Consider the following 24,297-nt stretch of genomic DNA (forward strand, 5'->3'; position numbering starts at 1 on the left):
TTGTAAATAAAGTTTACATGGAACACAGCCACGCTCGTCTGTTCACTCAGTGTCTGTGGCTACAATGGCAGAACTGAAGAGTTGTGACAAAGACCATATGGCCCACAAAGCATAAAATATTTACTCTCTGGGCCTTTCGGAAGAAGCTTGCTGGCCCCCGCTCCAAATCTATAATAGTACTGACTGTATAGACATAATAACCTCAGTGGACAAGCTTCTTGGGGATCCACGAAGAATAACATATCCCCAAAATACCTACCCTAGCTTTTGACTGCTTACTCACTTATTTATATGGACGCTAAATACAAGCACAATTTGAAATTTATGCAGTGCATTCCCACCAAACTTGAACCAGATGTAAGAAATACGCATTCCACAAGAACACCATGAAGCATTCCTCTCAAACGGCCGTGTTGTCGTCTACTGAAACACATCTGCAGGCTACAAGTAGAAAATGATAGAAAACTTCCATGTGTCTCTCAGAGTCTGGGTGTTCACAGCACGCAGCTCAGCCTTGGCTCAGAAAAATCTCTATGTCACTGGCGGAGGGGAGAGTGGAAACTGCCTTTCGGAGGCCTTCACGTACCAAAGCACCAGACCCTTCGGGCTCTGAGAACTGGGATGGTTCCCAATTCACTCCACCTACAAACACGAACTGTGTGAATATGGGAAGCCCTTCTCCAGAACCATCCAAAAAAAATAAAGAACCCATCTCTGAAAGAAGACTGAGGAAAATACCTCTTAAGCCAGTCATCTGGAGCACTGGAGACACAAAGGGCTTTCCCTACGTGCTCACTTTCCTACAGATACGAGGGCTTACGAAGGCCAGCAGTACACATGGAGAAGCGATTGTAAGTGCTCTTCTTTACAAGTCCAGTTCTGGACAGCTACAAAGATGACCAAAGAGTCTCAAAGTCATCACCTCCCTCAGATGTAAGTGTTCCCTGCCCAGGTCCTCCTGCCAGCTGAACCCTAGTTAAGGCCTCTATTCTTTGGAGCGTCCCTCGGCCTCTACCGCAATGTGTGTTAAACTTCTATCCTTTGCAGGGGCGCCTGGGTGGCTCAGTTGTTGGGCGTCTGCCTTCAGCTCAGCGCGTGATCCCAGTGTTCTGGGATCGAGCCCCGCATCAGGTTCCTCCGCTGGGAGCCTGCTTCTTCCTCTCCCACTCCCCCTGCTTGTCTTCCCTCTCTCGCTGGCCGTCTCTGTCAAATAAATAAATAAAATCTTAAAAAAAAAAATTCTATCCTTTGCAGCCCAAGACTTGTTATGTGGGTCACTCTGGGCTCTATCTCACCCTAATTTCTCCCACTCTGGGCAGGAAGCATAAGCTCCGGCCCTTCCAACACAGTCCTCTTTGCCTGACCCCCTCCACACTTCACCGGGATGTACACAGATCCCAGCTGGATCACTAGGGACCTGATGCCGTATATAATGTCTCTTCACTTAAAACGATCACGCCCTGGGCTCAAACTGCAGCTCAGCTATTTAGCAGATGGATAACATGGAGCAAAGTACTCAACCTCTCTGGGCCTTTCTCATCGGTACCACAGAGATGATATTTCCTATTTTTCAGGGTTTCCGTGAACATCAGAATAGGTACTCGATAAAGACAGTTGCTATCAGTATTAACTTGTCTTACTAATTACTACCAACACCACTAATTATCAAGGGCTTACTGTATATGTGGCAATATGACAGCAACTTTACTCTTTAAATTCACTAACTTCTGATGTAAGTAATATTTATCCCCAATTTACAAATATGAAAACAGACCCAGAGAGGTTAACTGGCTTAAGATAACAATACTTGTATTGCATGGTGGGGTCAGGACCCAATCCCAGGCGTGCAAGTACAGTTGGTCCTCATTAGTCATGAGTTCTGTATTTGTGAATTTGCCTACTTGGTAAAATTTACTGGAGTGCCTGGCTGGTTCAGTCAGTACAGTATGTGACTCTCTATCTTAAGGTCCTAAGTTCAAGCCCCACATTGGGTATAACGTTTACTTTTTTAAAAATTTACTTGTGGGGTGCCTGGGTGGCTCAGTTCGTTGGGCATCCGACTCTTGATTTTTGGCTCAGGTCACGATCTCCTGGTCATTGAGATCAAGCCCCAAGTCAGACTGTGCTAAATGAGGAGTCTGCTTGAGATTCTCTCTCTCCTTCTCCCCCTGCTTGCTCACGCTCTCTCATTAATTAATTAATTAATTAAACCCCAAAATCAAGACTCCTGGCACTTTCCCGGTCATTCACAGACACGCGCAGAGTAAAAAGAACTCGAGTACCCAATGTACACACTCCTGGCTGTGGCTGAACGAGGCGACATTTTGCCCCCTTCTTTCAACTTTCATGCTACAAATGAGTATGCTTTTTGCAGTCTCTTTAGTGACTCCTTTCCACATTTTTGTGCTTTTTGTTGGTGATTTTGCTATTTAAAATAGCCCCTAGTGTTGAAGTGCTGCCTAGTGTTCCCTGGCAATGATGTGCCTCGCAGAAAAAATACATGTAATTAGACCAGCTTCGTCCAGGCCTGACTTACAGCACTGCTGGCCACAAGTTAAATGCTAATGAATCAGCGTTATTATCCATTATTATTAATACATACTAGATACAGTGTCTTTAAACAGGAGCACACATGAAACATGCTATTGCTCAGCTGACGACAACATGACCAGAAGTTCACAGGAACCAAATTCTGTATTCCTTAGGAGCAAAGGGTCACGGGTCACTAACTCAGGGTTCCTGGAGACTTCCAAGAACACAGCTACCATGAATAACGGGAAACGACGGGATAGGCCTCGTTCCACTGGCAGGGCCAGTGGTATTATCCACACCTCAGATACTATCCACATACCCTCCCCAGACGGTTTCACTCCCACGGCCACTCGCACACCGCCCATCAGACACACTGGTGGGAGGCTGGGGTGGGCACCGGTGGAGGAAAGAACAAGAGGAGAATGAAGAAAAGGTAGAGCAAACATGGCGTCCCAATAATCTGCTCAAAAAAGGTGAGGAGGGAATGCAAGCTACACACCAAAACCATAAGCTTGTTACTCTCTGCTCCTTCCTACTTCCAAAATTATAAGCTTTGGGGATCTTGGAAATCTCTATGCTCAGAAAACATTTCCAAAAGTGAATTACGAATTAATCAAATTTAAAGCTCCTTCAGTCTTGGCCTCCTCAATAACTGTCAAATTTCCTCTCCTCTCCTTGCAAAGCCAATCTCCTCTCTGTCTTCGGCTCTAGCTACAGCAATTAGGAGAGAAGGTGGACAGTACTACCACGACAGAGAGGTACTGTGTTTCGAAAACAAAGATTGCCCTGGAATTTACTCCCCCCACATTCAATAAAATACAACAAAGCAAACACCCTATCATGACATTAAATTATCACCAAATTGCCAGAGCCCTGCAAAAAAGGCACCCAAATTTTGAGGAGTTTTTGCAATTTCATTCCTAAAATTCTCATGCAAAAATCATTTCATGCCGAGCTGAAGAGTTTGATTTCTTTTCCCCTCATGTAAAGAGCTGCTCTTGAAGACATTTTCTTCATTATTTGTGTGCACGCACACTCAGTTAATTGAAACAGTGAAGGAATAATAATTAAATTACAATAAGTAAAAAAACAAAAAAACCCAAAAAATTCATAAATAACCGCTTTATAAGAACAATGAATAGCTTTATGGATCATAAAGAGAATATCTCCCACTAATGGAGAATGTTATAACTGAACAAGTTAGTTGAGGGCAATACTTGTATCAATTTTTAAATAACGCCATAACTAATTTTTAAAATACAGCTCTGACTAAATCCGTGTCACGTTAACATAAGCAGCTGCACAGGAGACTAACAGGTGAATTTGAAGAATACAAAGGGGAATTCAATTCAATTCAAATACCATCTGTTCTGCTGGGAGTTTCTGTAACACAGATGAGCTCATGTTTGATTGGTAAGCGGGAATGACATCAGCACAGCATGGAAGTCTCGCTGATTCATTTGTTGAGTTTCCAAAGCAAAGAAGTGGAGGGAATGGAATTATGTGAGATCCTGGGCAAGAAAAAACCAGCCCATTACCTAACTTGGCCTTCGCAAGAAGCTGTATTTGAAGCAAGCTGCAAAAGGGAGCCCGCACCCAGGCCTCGCTCCCTGGACAGGTGCAGTCACGGCCGCACCAAGGTCTCTCTCGGCTGGGTTGTGGCTCTGGCTTCCGTCACGGCCCCCTGTAATGGCAACCCCACTGGCTTAGAACTCAACACACACCATCCATGCACCAATGCAAGCATTGCTAGGATTTCCACTTTGCTGTCCTTGTATACTTTTAATAGCCATTTCAGCAATGTCCAGCCACACTGAGATGTGCGCCTACGTGGTCCAGGTAATCACCTGAGGTACCAATTATTGCTTCTGCTAGTAGCTACCAAGCTGTGTAGATTTTGAGAGATCTGCCCCAACCTTATTTGCTCCCGTAAGATACTACTTTAAGTGCGTGATTTGCAGAATGCAAGACTTTCCAAGAACATAAATATTTCATTATAGTAGAAAGAACTGCAAATATTTCTCAAGTGCCTACCTTCTAGGCACAGGCAATGGGCCAGGTACTTAATAAAGTTACACTTCAGGACCTAAAAGGAACAGGTTTTCTTAAAGATCTCAACTTAGAGAAGTGAACATCTCTTCATTAGTTTGCTTGAGCTGCCAGAATGAAGTACTAGGTGCTGGGGGGCTTAAACCACAGAAGATTTGTCTCACATTTCTGGAGACTCGAAATCCGAGATCGAGGTGCAGGCAGGGTTGGTTCGTTCTGAGGGCTGTGAAGGAGAATCCGCGGCTCCCCTCTCTCCTAGCTTCTGGTGGTTTGCTGGCACTCGCTGGTGTTCTTGGAGGACTGACGATGCATCTCGTAACCTCCACCTTCATGTAAACATGGCATCCTCCCTTTCTGCTCGTCTGCATCCAAATTTCCCCATTTGATAAGGATACCTGTCACAATGGGGTTAGGGGTCCACCCTACTCCAGTATGACCTCATCTCAACTAACTGTGTCTGCAATGACCCTATTTCTACATGGGAAACCACATTCTGAGGTACAGGGGGGCTGAGGACTTTCACATATGAATACGGGAGGGTCAAAATGCAATCCATAACGACCTCTGATTCACAAAGTTGATCTAAAAACTGCCAGGATTTCCAGCCCCTGGTAACGGCAGATGAGGTCGGTCAGTCTGCTGGAAACCATAAAAGCTAATAGCTAACACGGTAGTGAGGAGGCACTGAACCCAGCTTCCGGTCAGTACTTGCCCTAGAGAGAACGAGGAAGTCCTGCTGCCTTTTGCCCTCCAGTCATCTGCTAAGAGGTGTCCTTTTAGGACTTTGGGGGATGAGGGCTGGGATCTGTTAACTGCCAAGGACGGGGTCCTGATGAAGGGTACCTCCATTTGGGCTAGCCCTCGAAAGGCAGCAGGCTGGGAGTAGGACTTCAGAGAGTGCCCAGCTTCCTCTGAGCTTGGGGACCAAGAAAATCTCAAGCCTTTGATTCTGGACTACTAGTGACAACTTTCAAATACACACGTCCGGCACACCTGAACAACGGGGTAGACCGCTGGCCACGCTCCAGGGGGCCACCAGTGGCACACAGGTCAGAGACAAATAACACTGCAAAGGTTATGAACACATACCCTAAACCCAAGGAGGTCAATGCCTGCTAAAACACACACATCAACATTCACCACGGGATATGAACAACATGCAGAGCCTCCTAACAGAACATTCATAATGTTTGGGATATAATCCAGAATTAGTGTACTAGGGACAAGGAAAACTGCCACTCACCTGGGGGAAAGACAGATACACCATGCAAACACTGTAAGAAGGCTGGCGTGGCTCTATTAACATTCGACAAAGTGGACTTCAAAACAAAGAAAACCAGAGGGGATAAAGAGGGACATTCCATAATGACAACAGGGTTAATTTGCCAAGAAGACGTAACAATGTACATGAATCTTACAACAGAGCTTCAAAAACACACAGGAGCAAAAACTGACAGAATTGCAAAGAAAAATAGAAAAATCCAAAATTACAGCTGGAGACTTCAGCACTTCTCCCAGTAATCGACAGAACTGGTAGACAGAGAGGACCGAGTGCCATCAACTAACCACATCAGCTGACATTTTCCCAGCACTCCACACAAGCACAGCAGTTGACACATTCTTTTCAACACACATGGAACCTTCATGAAAAAATCTGAACAAATGTAAAAATTGAAATTGTATAATTATGTTCTCTAATCATAAGGGAACTCAACTACAAAGCAATACAAAAAGATAACAGGAAAATCTCCAAACACGTGGAGAGTAAACACCACACTTGTAAATCATTCATGGGTGAAAGGGAACATCTTAAGGGAGATTAAAGAACATTTAGAACTGAAAGAAAAATTTTAAATTAACATATCAAAATCGGTGGAATTCAGCTAAAGCAGTACTTAGAAGGAAATTTAGAAATTTTTTCTCTATTTTTCTAATGTAAAGGACACAGTGGGGTCATATCTGGAAACTGAAATTTAGTCACTTTCTGGGACTTGATACCCCATACTGTAAAAGTGGGCACAGGACCCACGACTAGGTAAACACATTAAGATTAAGAAATCGATACCCACTAACTCTAATTTAAGCAGCACTTCTACAATTTGTCAAAAATCACTAACAAACCTAAGCCACTAAGAAAAACTGTAACAGAAGGTTTAAAGTATCTTCTGTTCTGTGCCTCAATGTCCAAAGAGTGTCTTAACCAATCTGGCTTAAAATTTTCAACTCAAGCTATGTGATAGGCTGTTTCCAATCAGACTAAATAAAAAAGAATAAAATAGGAAAAACTGGCACGGGAATCTGAAAAAACACATGTCCATTAGCTAGTTTCTTGTGATTAAATACACAAAAAACAAATTTGCACCTTTTAAAATAAATAACCAGAGGTCACGATAGTTATCCATAAAATGCCACATATACAAATTTTTATTAGAAAAGACGCACATGAAAAATCCAACTTTATACCTTAAGAAATTGGAAAAAGAGCAAAATAAACAGTTACAGAGAGAAACTCCATGTTAAGGAGAGTAAGAGAGGATGGGGCAACAATGAGAGAGAGATCCTGGCTGGGAAATTTTCGAGAAGTGATGAGAAACATCAACCCATAAATTCAGAAAGCCCAAGCAGAATAAATAAAAGGAACACACATGGGGGTATATAACGGTGACACTGCAGGAAACGAAAGACAAAAAGAAAAATCTTACACGTGGCCACAAAAAAGGAACGATTACTCATTTCCGAGTACTGACAATGGACTTTTCAAAAGCAATGGGGGAAGTCAGAAAACAACAGATCATCTTCGAGAAAATAACTGCGAACCTAGAACTCTCTACCCAGCAAAAAGTACCTTTTAAGAACCAAGATGAAGTAAAGGTCTCTTTGGACAAAACCTGAGTTAGCCCCCGGGACACTTTTCATCGTTACCATCCTCAGACGCCTCTGTCTAAAACAGACATAAATCAAAACACAAAAAAGTTTCCAACCAGTGAAATTTTATAAAGTCATTATACAATAAAGCTAAATTTACTACAAGAATAAAGAAAAGAAATGTACCCTCTTCCCCTTCTATTCAGGAGTTCAAGCTGATCTTCAAGTCTGAACTGTAACAGATAATTATGTTATTTTTGGTAAGGTACAGAAACTGAGGTGGGGACGGGGAAACTATACTCTATTAGTCCCAAATGAACATCTTATGGTCATTACAAAAAGCAGCTGCATTAGACGGACCCCTGTTTATAAACACGCGCGCCAAAACTAGATAATAAGCAAACACGGTGTGCCGGGTGGTCTCACAACATAGAGGGAACAGTCCCTAAAAATCTGATAGGACATGACCCGGCCTATAATACAGAAGAGTCCACTTTCTTGTTTTCACCACTAATTGATGTCTATTTCTGTCCTGTGTTACCACACATCAGCCCCCTCGTCACACAGATGCTCTGCCGGGAGCTTTACTGGACAAGGGACAGCCCCAGAAAACAACACAGTGAGCCTAGAAAGTGCACGGAACACTAAGCTCTGTGGCTGAGTAAAACTGGACAGATTTATATTTGTACCATACCCGGTCCAGAGAAACTGCAGAGTTTAGCCGCATAATACATGGTTTTCCATCCAGCCACGTATTAGGGATTTTCAGCCCTTTGCATGTCTTCCCAGCGCATTGAATTATGGGGTCCTTTGAGCAGGTACTCTACCTCATTCACTTAGAGTAACATTTAAGAACTGCTTTGGCCGGGCCCTGCGCCATGGGAGACAGGGGACTGAGTCTCTGCCTCTCACCTTTAGCAGCAGCAAAGACAAGGACATGCAGAATACAAATAAGGTTGTGCAGACCCTGCCATAGGAAGATGAGAAAGAGGGACTAGCCCCTGCCAGGCAGGAGGCACTGGGGGACGTCACTCTGCGTGGACGAGGGACGTGGACAAGGACATGCTGGAGAGGACATGCTGGAGAGGCACATGCATTCAGGGCCAGGGGTGTGCTTCTAAGGGATGTCTGGTTTAGCAGGAAGAGAAAGAGCTAGGGCCAGACTAGAAAAGTCTCACCTGCAGTTGCTCAGGAATTTGGACTTTACCCTGTAGGCAACGAGAAGTCAAACAGGATCAGGTTGGCTTTTTTAGGAAGCTATAAACTCTGGCACTGGAGTAGAAAATGAGAAGGAACGGGAAGAGGCAAGAAGACTGATCTGGAGGCTGTTGAAATAGTCCAAGGAGGGCTTCGCCTGATTTCCGCCCCGAGGCAGCAAGCTCAGTGCCTTACGTATAGCAAGAGAATAATGCTGGACTGACCTGACAGAAAAACACCTAAATTTCTTACAAAGTGCTTTCCTGCTTTCTAAGACAACTCCTTCCTCAAGATTTGGGGCCGGGGAGGGGAGGTGATGGGGGGGCGGGGTTGCCACAACACCATTTACCCTCTGCTAAAACTACCAACACCTTTCACACCATTCTAAAACACAGCTAAGATCCTGAAGAACCCGGGTTCTCACAGATTCGCTTTGTCTTCATGTTCTCACGTTTTCACTGATCTCAAAACACTGGTGGAAAGAGTTTTGAAAAAACCTGCAAAGCCAATACGCTGACCACAGGATGCCACATATACATTTTTAATAATGAAACCAAGCAAGGGCTTCAATATATAGATCGTGCCAGTTCAGTGTTTCTCCAAATAACCTAGTTTCGGATGTGCACTGACTTACCCACCAAGATATAAATGTTCAATGAATACTCCCAATACCTGAGACCTGTTCCAGAAGTTGAATGCGATGAATAGTCAAGACTTGGTAGACTACTTAAAATAAGATGGCATCTACCCAATGCATTCCCTTTCAAAATTCTAGCTGGGTTTTGGGGGTTTTTTGGGAGTTGGGGTTTTGGGGTTTTTTTTTGTTGGTGGCGGTGGTAGTTTTTTTTGCCTAAATTGACAAGCTGATCCTAAAATTTGTATGGAAATTCAATGGACTCAGAAGCCAAAACAATCTTGAGAGAAAAAGAATAAAGATGGAGATTCACACTTACCAATTTCAAAACTCACAACCAAGCTATGGTAATCAAGATGATGTGGGACTGGCGTAAGGCTGGACATACATAGGTAAATGAAAGAGAATTGGAAGTCCACAAATAAGCCCTTACATTTATGTCACCTGGTTGGGAACAAGGAGTGCACAATAAGTTAATGAGAGAATAGTCTTTTCAACAAATGGTGCTGGGACAACCAAATATCCACAGGCAAAAGAACAAACTTGCAGCCTTACCTCAAACCGTACATAATAATTAATTCAAAACAGACCTTGCAAAGTTAACGCAAGAGTTAAAATTATAGAACTCTTACGGAAAGAATATATAAGCGTTGAGTCTTTATGATCTTGGGTTTGGTAACAGTTACCTACATATGATGCCGAAAGCATAAGTGACAAAAAAGAATATATAAATTGTACTTGATCAAAATTTAGAAGTTTTGTGTTTCAGAGGACACTATCAAGTAAAAAGACAATCCATAGAATACTTCAAAACTATTGGAAAATATCTGATAAGGGACTTGTATAAAGAATATATTTTTTTAAAAAGTCCTACAATCCCTTTTCTGTACAGGGATACAAGACATAGATATCTTTATATCTATTTATAGATAAAGAGAATTTTTTTTAAAAAGATAAAGGGGATTAAGCGGTATGAACTTCAAGTTATAAAATAAATAAGTCACAGAGATGAAAAGCACAGGAGAGAGGGGATCGGGTCAATAATATTCTAATAATGCTGTTTGGTGACAGATGGTAACTACAATTATCATGGTGAGCAATGAGTAATGTACAGAATTGCTGGATTATTGTACACCGGAAACTAACGTAACATTGTATACTTCAATAAAAATGTTTTTAAAACTCCTAAAAATCAGTAATAAAAAGGCAATCAATTTAAAAATGGGCAAAGGATTTGAAGAGATTTTTCTCAAAAGAAAACATACAAATGGGAAATACGTGAAAAGATCCTCGACATCATTAGTCATCAGAGAAACTCAGATCAAAACCACAGTTGGATACTACTTCTCACCCATTAGGATGATTAAAATAAGTATGACAATATCAAGTACTGGTGAGGATGTGGAGAAACCAGAACACTTAGGCTTTTCTGGTAGGACTGTAAAATGTTCAGCCACTTCAGAAAACAGTTTGGCAGTTTATCAAAATGTTGAACACAGAGTAGCATAGGACCCAGCAATTCCCCACTTAGGTATATTCCCAAGAGACCTGAAAACACAGGTCTACATAAAAACTGGTACATGAATTTTTATCATCAGCATTATTTACAACAGCCCCAAAGTGAAACAATTCGAATGTCCATCAACTGATGAATGAACAAAATATGGTAGACCCATACGATGGAATATTATTCAGCAATGAAAAGGAATGGAGTGCTAATACATACTACAACACAGATGAAATATTGAAAATATTATGCTAAGTGAAAGAAAAACCCACATATTGTACGATTCCATTGTTATGAAATCTCCAGAATAGATGATGTCCATATAGACAGAATATAGATTAGTGATGACAGGGGCTCGGGATGGGGGTTTGGGAAACGACTGCTAATGGGTACAGGGTTTCTTTTTAGAGTAATGAAAATGTTTGAGCTCACTTCAGCAACACATACACTAAAATCGGAATGATACTGGGGCACCTGGGTGGCTCAATCAGTCAAGCATCCAAGTCTTGATTTTGGCTCAGCTCATGATCTCAGGGTCGTGAGATCAAGCCCCAAGTGGGGCTCGTGCTGGGCGTGGAGCCTGCTTAAGATTCTCTCTCTCCCTCTCCCTCACCACGTACCTGAACTCCCTCTAAAAATAAATAAATAAAATGGGAATGATACAGACAAGATTAGCATGGGCCCTGCACAAGGAGGACATGCACACTTGTGAAATGTTCCGTATTTTTCCCCGCCATTTGCAACAACATGGAAGGACCTGGAGAGTATAATGCTGTGTGAAGTAAATTAGTCAGAGAAAGACAAATACCGTGTGATTTCACTCATATGTGGAATCTGAGAAACAAACGAGCAAAGTCGGGAAAAAAAGACAAACCAAGAAACAGACTCTTTACTATAAAGAACTGATGGTTATCAGAGGTGGGGGGGTGGTGAGACAGGTGACATAGGGGGTGGGGATTAAGGAATGCGCCTGTCATGACGAGCACTGGGAGATTAAAATAAAAACTTAAGAAAAAGTTGTTCTAGGGGCTCCTGGGTGGCACAGCGGTTAAGCGCCTGCCTTCGGCTCAGGGCGTGATCCCGGCGTTCCGGGATCGAGTCCCACATCAGGCTCCTCCGCTATGAGCCTGCTTCTTCCTCTCCCACTCCCCCTGCTTGTGTTCCCTCTCTCGCTGGCTGTCTCTATCTCTGTCAAATAAACAAATAAAATCTTTAAAAAAAAAAAAAAGAAAGAAAAAGTTGTTCTAAAAGAAGACAGTAGGGGCGCCTGGGTGGCACAGCGGTTAAGCGTCTGCCTTCGGCTCAGGGCGTGATCCCGGCGTTATGGGATCGAGCCCCACATCAGGCTCCTCCACTATGAGCCTGCTTCTTCCTCTCCCACTCCCCCTGCTTGTGTTCCCTCTCTCGCTGGCTGTTCCTATCTCTGTCGAATAAATAAATAAAATCTTTAAAAAAAAATAAAATAAAATAAAAAAAAAATAAAAAAAATAAAAGAAGATAGTGGTGATGGCTGCACAACACTGAATATACTGAAAGCCACTGAACTGTATACTTTTAAAGAGTTAATTTTATGGTGTATGAATTAGATCTTAATAAAGCTGTTACACACGTATTTATTCTTGAGACTATACCTCCCTGTTGTTTATCAATTTGACTGGCACCTGTTAATAGAGGCAAAAAATAACCCGTGTACTCAATCAGCTTAAAAATTATTTAGAAAAATACTGAACCAAAACATTGTCACAAAGGTGGGTTGAATAGCATAGAGATAACATTCCATGAAGATTTTAATCCTTATTTAATGCCAAGGTGTTATACTCTTCCTAAATATATACAATAAGATGGATTTGATCTTAAAACTGTCAGGTTAATCTCTTCACTGTGATTCACAGACTCTGTTTTTATGAAGTCTAGAGCTATTCAAGGATGTGGGCTAACTCACACCAAAGGGGGAAAAGCACATGGTGAAAACGAGAGCTGTAACAATTAAACCAGAATGGTTTCCGAGGGACTGAAGGAAACAATGCTTGAAACTGAGAGTCTCTGCCTTGTATTTTAAACAACTGGTCTAGGATCATTAGTAATAACTGAAGCTTATAAATACTTGTGAAAATTAATAAAGGGAAACCCAGCCAAAGCAGACTCAGGATGCCAGGAGGGGAGGCTGGAAGGTGGAGACATACCACTCACTGTCAATTACGGACTCCGAACAGAAGAATCCTTAACAGGAAAGAATCCTCAATTATACGCCCTGATACTGAAAGGTACATTGCATCCCCTACAAGAAATGAATAATCCCGGCAACTCAGCCAATGAGAAACCACCATCACTCTGAACTCTTGCTTTTCTCCATTGGACTTTTGTCCAAAACACCCCCTTCTCAACTTCCTCATCCTTCTCCATAAAATAACATTCTTGTCCTTTGTTGGACTTGCCTGTGGTTTTATCATCGCTTGCTTGCCCTGCACTGCAATTCTGTTATTACCAAACAAAACTATTTTTGAGGGTAAAACAAATGACTTTTATTTTTAAGGTTAACATACTCAAATGTTCACTTAAAAACACTGACGTTAACAACAGGCCAGATGGCAGAATATCTATGAATTTAGCGCTGGAAAGATGTTGTATTTTATCTAGTAAGAAAGGAAGAGAGCAACAAGCACCTCCATTTAAAAATGCAGTTGCTGGGGCGCCTGGGTGGCTCAGTCGTTAAGCGTCTGCCTTCGGCTCAGGGCGTGATCCCGGCGTTGCGGGATCGAGTCCCACATCAGGCTCCTCCGCTGGGAGCCTGCTTCTTCCTCTCCCACTCCCCTGCTGTGTTCCCTCTCTCGCTGGCTGTCTCTCTGTCACATAAATAAAATCTTTAAAAAAAAATGCAGTTGCAAGTTCTGAGCCAAACATTATAGAAATATATATCCAGCCTTCCCAGGTGATGCGTGAAAAGAAGCACATTTATTTGAATGAGGTTTGTATCTTTGTTAGAATGACAATTATTAGCTCCCAGTAACAGTTGATAAGTTACTATGAGACACATTGTATCAATGATCAAATTGAGACTGAGCTTGTGGACAAGGAAGACCACAGGATGTGGAGCAGAGAAGAAATGTAGATAGACTCCTAAAGCAACAAGAATATTCAGAGTCAAAGAGAGACACATCATAACACTCATCGAATCTTAAACCCAAATCCAGGAAACCAAGTCCAGAGATAAATCTGGCAGGCAAAAGAACTCTTCACTTAGTAAAGTGACTTTTTAGACTTTTTAAAAAATAATTAGACGAAGAGGTATCCAATTTTTAACCATGTGCAAGTTTTCCAGCCATTTATTTTCATTTTAGAACTCAGTTCAATCTTCTGAAAAGATACCTATGAACACGATTCTTTTTTTTTTTGTTTGTTTTTAAGATTTATTTACTTATTTGAGAGCAGAGCATGAGCCTGAGCAGGGGGAGGGGCACAGGGAGAGAGAAAGAATCCTCAAGCAGACTCCCCACTAAGCATGGAGCCCAACGTGGGCCTTGATCCCTGGACCCTAAGATCATGATCTGAGCCGAAATCAAGAGTCACCTGCCTAAACTGACTGAGCCAGCCAGGCGCCCCTATGAACCTGATTCTTGATAAGGAGCAATGCTATTATTATGTCCTTAAAGAAACTGGCGGTGGGGGTGGGGAGGGAAGTCGTGGTAAGCATGTTCCAGCAATGCTAACATGCTGTTTCCACGAATTTAAAAGCTGAGATACTGTGTTCCTGGCTCATATTTGAGTAGAGGTTTAAACATACAAATGAGGGGCACCTGGGTGGCACAGCGGTTAAGCGTCTGCCTTCGGCTCAGGGCGTGATCCCGGCGTTATGGGATCGAGCCCCACATCAGGCTCCTCCGCTGGGAGCCTGCTTCTTCCTCTCCCACTCCCCCTGCTTGTGTTCCCTCTCTCGCTGGCTGTCTCTATCTCTGTCAAATGAATAAATAAAATCTTAAAAAAAAAATTGCATAAAAAATAAATAAACATACAAATGAATACACTACAGGAGACATGCACAATTAAATCTCAAACTGAAATACAATAGATTTATTTATTGTATGATGTGCCATCAATTTTTGTAATACAAGTGGGAATTCCACATCTAAAGATCCAAACGTTTTAATCTCACATTAAAGGGGGAAAATAATATATACAAAAATATACAGTAACTTCGTTTTTCTTAGTTTGCATTCCCATGTCTAGACAAGCTTAAGGACTATTTTAATATGATACTGGGGAGGGTGGAGGGGAATAAAAGTACATATCTTCTGGTGTGTATTTGAAATAAAAAGATAGAATCCTAAGTTAGCTCCTTTAGGAGCATATTAGGATTATGAATTTTGATTCCATTTAAATCTACACTCTGCACAAAATACAGGCAGAATATGATTTTCTATAAACAGGAGCTTGACATTTTTAGATCTTATTCTAAAATCGCACTAACATTTTAACAGAATCATCTCAATATTTTTCTACTCTTTGTACATAGTACTAACATCCCATACATCTGTCTCTTAGGAGTTTTGAGGGAGAATTTACCTACTACAGTCATATCAATATTACAACAAAGGCACCCTAGATGGTGGCAGGGGGTGGGGTGGGTAAATTCCTGGACTCACTGGTGAAAGAAACCAAGGTATAGGGAAAAACAGATCTGGCGGAAATTCAGTAATGGAGGAGACTATGTGTTGCTGGACCAGCAGATGTGACCCATATAAACAAAAGCGGGTAGGGGGCAGTAATGGAAAATCAGAACCACAGATGCCAGCTACCTTCTAACAGAATCTAGGCAAACCTGGAAGTTCTCACAGCAGAGTCACACTGTTCTGCAAAATTAAGTAAACACTGAGAAGCGTATTTGTATTATCTGGAGTTACCGAAGGAACTAAAGATAGAAACTCAGGGGCGTGAAGAAAGGCCAGAAAAGGTACTGTCAATTTTTCAACCGAATCTCTTCTGTACCATTTTAGTATTTTATTTGTTACCATATGCAGGTATTCAATTTTTAAGAGTAAAAATTTTAATTAAGGATAAAATGACATTGTTAGTGCTCCTTATGTATACAGTAGATCTGTTTCTAATTTGGAAAACAAATTAGAAAATGTTAGTATGACCCCATGACAATGGAATACAATGACAATAAAATGATAGTAATAAATGTTGATACAGGCATAGAACAAAATCTGTAGGCTCCCATTTCTAACTCATATACCAAGTTACCTTATGGGTTAAAGGGGCAAGAGCATGGGGGAGGGGAACAACAAGCAGACAGCTTTCACTTTCTACAGCAAATGTTACATAACTTCAAAATTGAATATATATGACTTTTGTCAGGGATCCTAAAGGTGAAGAATTAAACTAAAACATGTATGTCTGGAAAAGTAACTGAGAAATAAAATCAGTGTAAAAGATTAATAGCAGTATTTCTGAAAGAGAGTGTAGGCAGGTTATTTTTTTCCTTCCTATTTTCTTGGGTTTTGCCCCAAACGTTGTACAAACAAGATGTATTCCTTTATAACAGAGAACTTGTATTTTTAACAAATGATTTTTAAGAATATATTCAGATGAAAATCTTCTAATAGAGACATGTTGACCGACCACTTCCTTAAAGGTATCCAGCTTTATGAAATATCAAAATACAGTATTTCATCATTCTAAGTCCTGCATCTTAACCACTCTGAAATCAAGATGCATCTTACAACCAGCCAGTGACAGGTGGGATTTAGTTGTCATTGCCTGTACGTGTGTGGAGATCAAAAGTACCAGCATTAAAACTTAGACAACAAAAGGTAAACACAGAATGATCATATGACCCAGCAATTCCACTCCTACGTATACACCCGAAGGAACTGAAAGTGGGGGCTCAAGTACATATTTGTGCATCCACGTTCATCGTAGCATTATTCACAACAGCCAGAAGGTAGAAAGAGCCCAGGTGTCAGATAAACAGATTATAGTATATCCGTGCAATGAAGTCACAGCATAGAACGTCATAACGTAGAAAGAAACTGACACACACCACAACATGAACGAACCTTGAAAACACTATGCTAAGTCGAAAGATGCCAGACACAAAAAGATACTGTATGATTCCACTTTTATGAAATATCTAAACCAGGCAAATTCATTCAAAAAGTAGATGAGAGGCTACCAGGAGGTTGGGGAAGGGGGAAATAAGTAGTTATTACTTAATGGTTACAGAACATCTGTTTGGGGTGATTTTAAAAAAGTTTTAGAGATAACATAGTGGTGACAGTTATAACAGTATTACGAATGGAATTAATGCCACTGAACTGTATACTTAAAAACGGTTAAAATGGTAAATTGTTATATATGTATTTTATAATTTTTTAAAAATTAATAATGTAATATATCAAAAACCACTGAATTTTACACTTAAGTGGGTGAATTGCATGATATGTAAATTGTATCTCAATACAGTGGTTTTTAAAAACTTACAGAGCTAAGAATGGCCCACTCTTCTAAAAAAGGTGCTCTGTCAACATTATTTATGACACGGTATATGGAAATACATACATATTTTTGATTCCATGTCAAACAGCTGATTCATGAGAGATGGACACAATGTGAAGATATTTTTGGATTTCTTTCATCTGTTTTGCTTATACTTTTTAATTATAATGCACAAGAATACTACATAATAAAAAGCTATACTTAAGTAAGTTACCCTTGCAAGAGTATAAATAAAAATGACAGATAGTAAGAAAACTCTGACAGGGCGCCTGGGTGGCTCAGTTGGTTAAGCGTCCAACTCTTGATTTCCATTCAGGTCTTGATCTCAGGGTTCTGAGTTCAAGCCCTGTGTTGGGCTCCATGTTGAGCCTACTTAAAAAATAAAATTAAAGCGGCGCCTGGGTGGCACAGCGGTTGAGCGTCTGCCTTCGGCTCAGGGCGTGATCCCGGCGTTATGGGATCGAGCCCCACATCAGGCTCCTCCGCTGGGAGCCTGCTTCTTCCTCCCCCACTCCCCCTGCTTGTGTTCCCTCTCTCGCTGGCTGTCTCTATCTCTGTCGAATAAATAAATTTAAAAATCTTTAAAAAAATAAAAAACAAAAAAAATTAAATTAAATTAAATTAAAAAAAAAGAAAGCTCTGTCATTGTTTAATTCACAGCATTTTGTCTCGCCTAGGGGCGCCCATAATGGCGCGTCTCACAATCAATGTGCATACGCCACTCACAGCACCATATACACACCCGCCCGTGCGCGTACACACGTGGCCACTTTCCCTAAGCGTCCTGTGAGATCAAACATACATTTTCATTCCAATACAATCATTTCTGAAAATTAATTTTAAAAAACAGCAGGAAGAATATTTAAAATGAATGCCATTTTGCCCATTCAATGTGTTTGCCACTGCAAGTACCAAAAGAAATGCACTGGCTTCATGCGGACGTATGACAAAGCAGAAATCTAATACAGATATAATGTCTATTACTCATTTGGATCCATGACTCAGAGTATTTTAAATATACATATGGAAACCAGAATCTTTTCATAACTAGACTACAAACGAGAAACTCAGGCCAAGACGTGACAAACACAAATCTTAAAAAGCTTCACAGATTTAAATCTTCCATTTAAAACACAAACTATTTTATCAATGCTTTGATGTAATCCTGAAAATGCAGCAACCACGGGGTTTCAAATCCCAGTAACGTTTTCTGGTTTTGATGATGGCAATCGCTTGTCCAGTTAATGGTAAATATACACTGCATGCCACATACAAGTTCCGAGGATATTCATCTCTTAATGGAGGTGATTATCAGGATTTCTTATTACATCAAAAAAAAAAAAAGAAAGAAATTTGCAGTGGATACCTCTAGACGCAACTTTTCAACTGGAAGAGAAGTATTCCAAACCTTTCCATTTTTATAGTAACTTCATCGGTTTGCTCACTATAGAAGTAACATATGCTCAACAGAGAAATCAGTAAGGAACCGAAGCGCCCATAATCTTAGCACCTCGTATAATCTCCTCTACTGTTCTCCTATGGAGCCTTTCTGGGTATGTCAGAGAGCGAGCCGTGAAGCGGCTGAGGGCCCGGTTCCAGAGCCTCACTCGCGGCTTCATGTCCTGCCCCTTCTACTTCCTGGCGGAGTGACCAGGGGCAACAGTAGTTCTATGCCTGTCTGTCCAGCAGGAATAATAGTAGCTCCTCCATCCAATTTTTAAGTATAATGATCCAACCCATACAGTTTTGCTACCTGCCTTTTTCATTTAATAAAATGTGTGAACAGTTTCCGTGTCATTAAACATCCCTCTATAAAATGTTTAAGGGCCACAAGTCATTCCGTTACACGGCTGTTCCACAAGGTATTCTGATCCCTACAGCCAGGCATTTAAACCACCTCCAATCTTTTTGCTATTCCAACAGGGCACTTACACGAAAGGACCAGGAATGGCTGGAAGGCAGATGTTCTAAGGCTCGGTGACAGCGACAGGACAAACACCCAGACCGGGCCATTAGCCTAGGAGACGACTGATGTGCCCCCTGGCCACCCGAGCTACCTTAGTTTTTGTCTTTTCTCTCAAGTTTGGTGCCCAGCCTTCTAGCCATTCCACAAGTTCCCAACAACCTTTTGCATAAAGCATAAATTCTCTTATGCTTACGTTAGCCGAAGTCCATTTCTGTTGCTTGTAACCAAAACATTTTACTGATATACAAGACCTCATTCTTTCCTATACTATTCCATCTCACTCACACACACACACACACACACACACACACACACGAGTACACAACCAACAAACCTTCCCAGGTCAGCTAAGTCCCCAGAAGCAGTCAATAAAGCCAGACAGCTATAATGCAAAGCACAAAAGTTCTCTGAAAGAATTTTTTATTCCAATGAAAATTCTGCTATGAGATTCTTCATGTATTTATAGGCCTGGGATGCTACAATTTCACTCATGCAAAATTACACTGAGTATATAAAGACTGGATTCTATAATCCAATCTTTCTCAGGGGGAAAAAATCAAATTGCAAAAACTAATACTATCATTACTAATAATAATAATTACTAATCCTCGTATACCATGTTACTATATGCCAGGCACTGTTGTAAATACTTTACCTATTAGCCATTTCATCATCACAATAAATGTGTAAGTACTATTATCATCCCCACATCATATGCAAGGAAAGTGAGGCATCAGAGAGACTGAGTAACTTGCCCAAGGTCACACAGCTATCCAGGATTTGAACCCAGGCCATCCAGCTTCAAAATCTCTGTTCTCAACCACCATATATACTGCTTCTTGATTTTTGTCTCAGAACAGATTTTTAAATTGTGATCATATATTAATTACATTGTCATTATTATGATGTTGGTATCAAAATTGATATGTAAATGGCAAGAGGATATTTACCACACAGATGGGCTCCCATAAATACTTCATCTTCTACTACAGCTTCTCCCACTAAGACTATGATCCCAGTACCCAGAAGCCCGTATCATTCCCCTTCCTCCTCCAACAAATGCCATATGCCGTTCCCCTCCTAAGTCTTCACTCAAGCGATTTCCATTATTTAAAATCCCCTTCAAACCCATCACCCATCTGCCTATTTCCACCCAGTAATGCAATGGCAAGCTCAAACACCACATCCTCCACAGACCTTCCTCAAGCCCGCTAGATGGAATGACGGACTCTGCCTGTCCCCATATTCCTGGGATTCTGTTTGCCTCCCAAAGGGCATGTATTGCAATCTGCTAGTTTTCCTCCCAATTCTTCTCTTCTCAATGTTAAGATTCTAGAAAGCAGAGACTACATCTGATAAATTCCCTTCTTTTCTTTGGCATCCTCCACCGTACAGAGAAAAGTTATCACAAAAAGCAGTTGCTCCATTAATGACTACTGAGGTGAAGGGAATCAGGGTGTTGAAGTCTATGAAGACAGACTATCCCGAGGGAGCAAATCAGGAAATATCAAAGATCTAGAAAAACTTAGCCTATCATTAAACCACTCAAAATCCCCATAAATCAAAATCTAAAAACCTATCGTTAAGAGACACTATCATTTGTGGGATTTTAACATGTGTCTCAATAGGTCCTTTTATGGTCTGAATGTGCACACTGTGGAAATGAACAAGGAAATTTTCTGGAAAACTATTTAAAATATTTGGTAAATACGGGCAACACGAGGTCACATGAACCACGAAGAAAAAGCCTAAACTCTGGCCGCCACTATAGGAAGCAGTGAGGGCAATAACTGCAGGCAAATCAGACAGGTGGCCAGCTCTCATTCCAAGAATCCCATTGCCTTCTGCAGCTCTTGTCTTCCTTCTATTGGTTTTCCTTAAGTGATTTATGGGCTAAATCAAAGCTAAGAAGCTCTTTGCATTTTTTGAGTTACCTGCTCATTGCTGCAGGGAAGATGAAATATTCCCCCTGTGTTTTTCGTATACTGGATAAGCATTAGTGGAAAATGCTAGGAAGAAATCCACATACTTATAATCATTAACCAAATAGAACTAATGAACTGTAGATTCCATGCGAAGTTTTGGGGAAAGGTACATTCCTGCATCACCAAAAGAAGTAAGACTCAAAAAAGGCAACTCGCTGCCCACACCACCTGCGGATCAAACACAGAAGGAGCTCTCCCGTGCCATCTGTAGGAAGAGAATTGAGACCCACCCTCACCACCTGACCCATTAATTCCTCTGCCACCATGAGGAGCCCTCACCAGTGGGAACACCTCAAAGAACGCATTCTTTTCAGAAAACTAAAGCCTCACCTTTATTTTTTTTTTAAGATTTTATTTTTAAGTAATCTCTCCACCCAACATGGGGCTCAAACTGACAACCCCCGAAATCTAGAGTCACATGCTCTACTGACTGAGCCAGCCAGGTACCCCTCGCTTTTAAAAATATAAAACCTACATTGAGATCTTTCTAATGGGGCTTGGTTGATTCCTTATAACCCACACTCACTAAGAGTTCCTGGAAATCCCTTGCACCTAACGCAACAACAGGAAAACGACTATTCTCGGATACAGAGAAATCTAGGTACACACGACCTCCAACAGTCCCCACCGGAAATGATCTTTCTGTTCCATTTGCAGGGCTGCCTGTGCCAAACAGCATACAGTTATAGGAAGCAAGCAATATTAAGCTGGTCCCAGCCTTCCCAAAGCCTATTCCAAAGTGGCACCAAATAGTATTCCCAGAGAAAAGAGGTTACCCTTAACGAAATCTCACTCGCTCTTTTGAGCATTAGTAACAACACCGGGGTAGTGAGACATTTGATTGTCCCCCTCAACAGCAAACTTATTTGCACTTACCTACACCTGTCCCAGAAAACATGTGACAAATATACCAAAAGTGTGACAAGGAGGAAAAGTGAGGTCGTTAATCGAATTTGCCTGAGAACACTTTCAAAAGTCAGTCTTCTTTAAAAAAAAAAAAAATCATTCATAACAGACATCTCCAAACTCAAAAGTTTTAAGACTATCCCTTTAAAGTATGTGAAAGGCACTAACAGAACAGAGCTAATCAAACGGCAGTGAAACTCACACACTGGTAGCAGCTTAAAACACACTTGGCCGTTGTTGCTGTGCTAGTCTCGACAACCGGTCCGTACCAGGCATCCCCTGATACGCCCTTGCACCCAAGCCTTTCAATTTTTAAAAGATTGATAGAATCTCTCATCTTGAAAAGAATCATTCCTTTAATAAAGTATAACAACACCCAAAAGAGAAACATATCTTTTTAGAGATGTGCACGTCTGGAAGTACGCGTGCACATCATGTGACAACATATGTCGAATGAAGGTCCTTATGTTTTATGCCTACATAGCTACATATGCCTCAGTCACGGGCCCTTCTGTTTACCTCAACCCCAGACTTTAGCCTCTCTCTGTATGACTTACCCACATGGTGACACAGCTAACATCCCAGAGGTTACGTTTTAGAATTTCTTAGAACTATACCCAAGAAGATGGCTTAAACATCAGTCAGAAGTTTCATATCCAGGGGCGCCTGGGTAGCGCAGTCGTTAAGGCGTCTGCCTTCGGCTCAGGGCGTGATCCCGGCGTACCGGGATCGAGTCCCACATCGGGCTCCTCCGCTGGGAGCCTGCTTCTTCCTCTCCCACTCCCCCTGCTATGTTCCCTCTCTCGCTGGCTGTCTCTCTGTCACATAAATAAATAAAATCTTTAAAAAAAAAAAAAAAAAAAGAAGTTTCATATCCAGTGACCATATCATCCAAACCAGGGAACATTTTAGACCAAAAAAAAAAAAAAAAAGAAGGATAGAACAATTAGCCAGAAGATTAACAAGGAAACAGAAGACTTAACACTATAAACCAACTAGACCTAACAGACACAGTACATTCACAACAGCAGAAAACACATTCTTCCCAAGTACATGTGAAACGTTCTCCAGTATTTAACCATACATTAGGCCATAAAAAAGTCTTAACAAGTTTTAAGAGACTGCAATAATTCAAAGTATCTCTTCCAACCACAGTGGAATGAAATTGGAAATCAATAACAGAAGGAAATCCAGAATTCACAAATATGTTGAAGTTAAACAACATACTTTTAAAAACAAGTGGGTCAATGGGGTGCCTGGCGGTTCATTCGGTTAAGAATCCAATTTTGGCTCAGATCAGGATCCTGGGATCATGAGATCAAGCCCCAAATGGGGGGGCTTGAGATTCTCTCTCTCTCTCTCTCTGTCCCTCCCCCATCCCACACTCACACATGCTCTCTTAAAAACAAACAAAAAAAAAACTTAGTGGGTCAAGAAAAAATTACAAAAAATACTTTGAGATAAGTGAAAATAAAAATACCACGTATCAAAACATATGAGATGCAGCAAAAGCAGTGCAAAGAGTGAAACTGATAGCTGTAAATGCCTACATTGAAAGAGGAGGATCTCAAATTAATAACCTAACTGTCCATCTAAAGGGACTAGAAAAAGAAGAGCAAACTAAACCCAAAGCAGGCAGAATGAAACAATAAAGATCAGAGTAGAGATAAGTGAAGTAGAAAACAAACAAAATCCTCAAAACCAAAAGTTGGTTCTTTGAAGAGATCAAAAAAGCTACAAACATTTAGCCAGACTGACCAATGGAAAAGACTGTTCATATCACTAAAATAAGAAATTAAAGTGCGGTCATTCCTACTGATCTTCAGAAATGAAAGGATAAGAGAATGCTATGAACCACTGTACACCAGCAAATTAGGTAACCTAGATGAAATGCAGAATCTTAAAAACACGGAAACCACCGAAAAGGACTAGAAAAGCAGCAGCAAATCTGAATAAACCTAGAACATGTAAAGATTCTGGAATCAAAACACATCCCAAAAAGAAAAGTCCCAGGACCAGATGGCTTCCCTGGGAAGTTCCATAAAAGTTAACCCAAGCCTTCATAAATTCTTTCAAAAATAGAAGAGGAGGGACTACTTCCTAACTCATTCTGTGAGGCCTATATCACCCTTAATCAGTCAGACTAAGATATACAGATCAA

The 24,297-nt window shown here is 41.1% G+C and overlaps 1 protein-coding gene and 1 non-coding gene across 4 annotated transcripts in view; one reads left to right on the forward strand and one right to left on the reverse strand.

Moving 5' to 3' along the window:
* SMURF1 (SMAD specific E3 ubiquitin protein ligase 1) overlaps positions 1-24,297 on the reverse strand; it is a 110,124-nt gene that overhangs the window by 59,918 nt on the left and 25,909 nt on the right. The window lies entirely within an intron of this gene.
* LOC123802594 (U6 spliceosomal RNA) lies at positions 11,408-11,512 on the forward strand. Its single transcript, XR_006782581.2, has one exon. It is a non-coding gene; the product is annotated as a U6 spliceosomal RNA (small nuclear RNA).

This window comes from Ursus americanus, chromosome 2 (assembly GCF_024610735.1).
Source record: "Ursus americanus isolate L20-20 chromosome 2, mUrsAme1.1.p, whole genome shotgun sequence".
NCBI classification, from domain to species: domain Eukaryota; kingdom Metazoa; phylum Chordata; class Mammalia; order Carnivora; family Ursidae; genus Ursus; species Ursus americanus.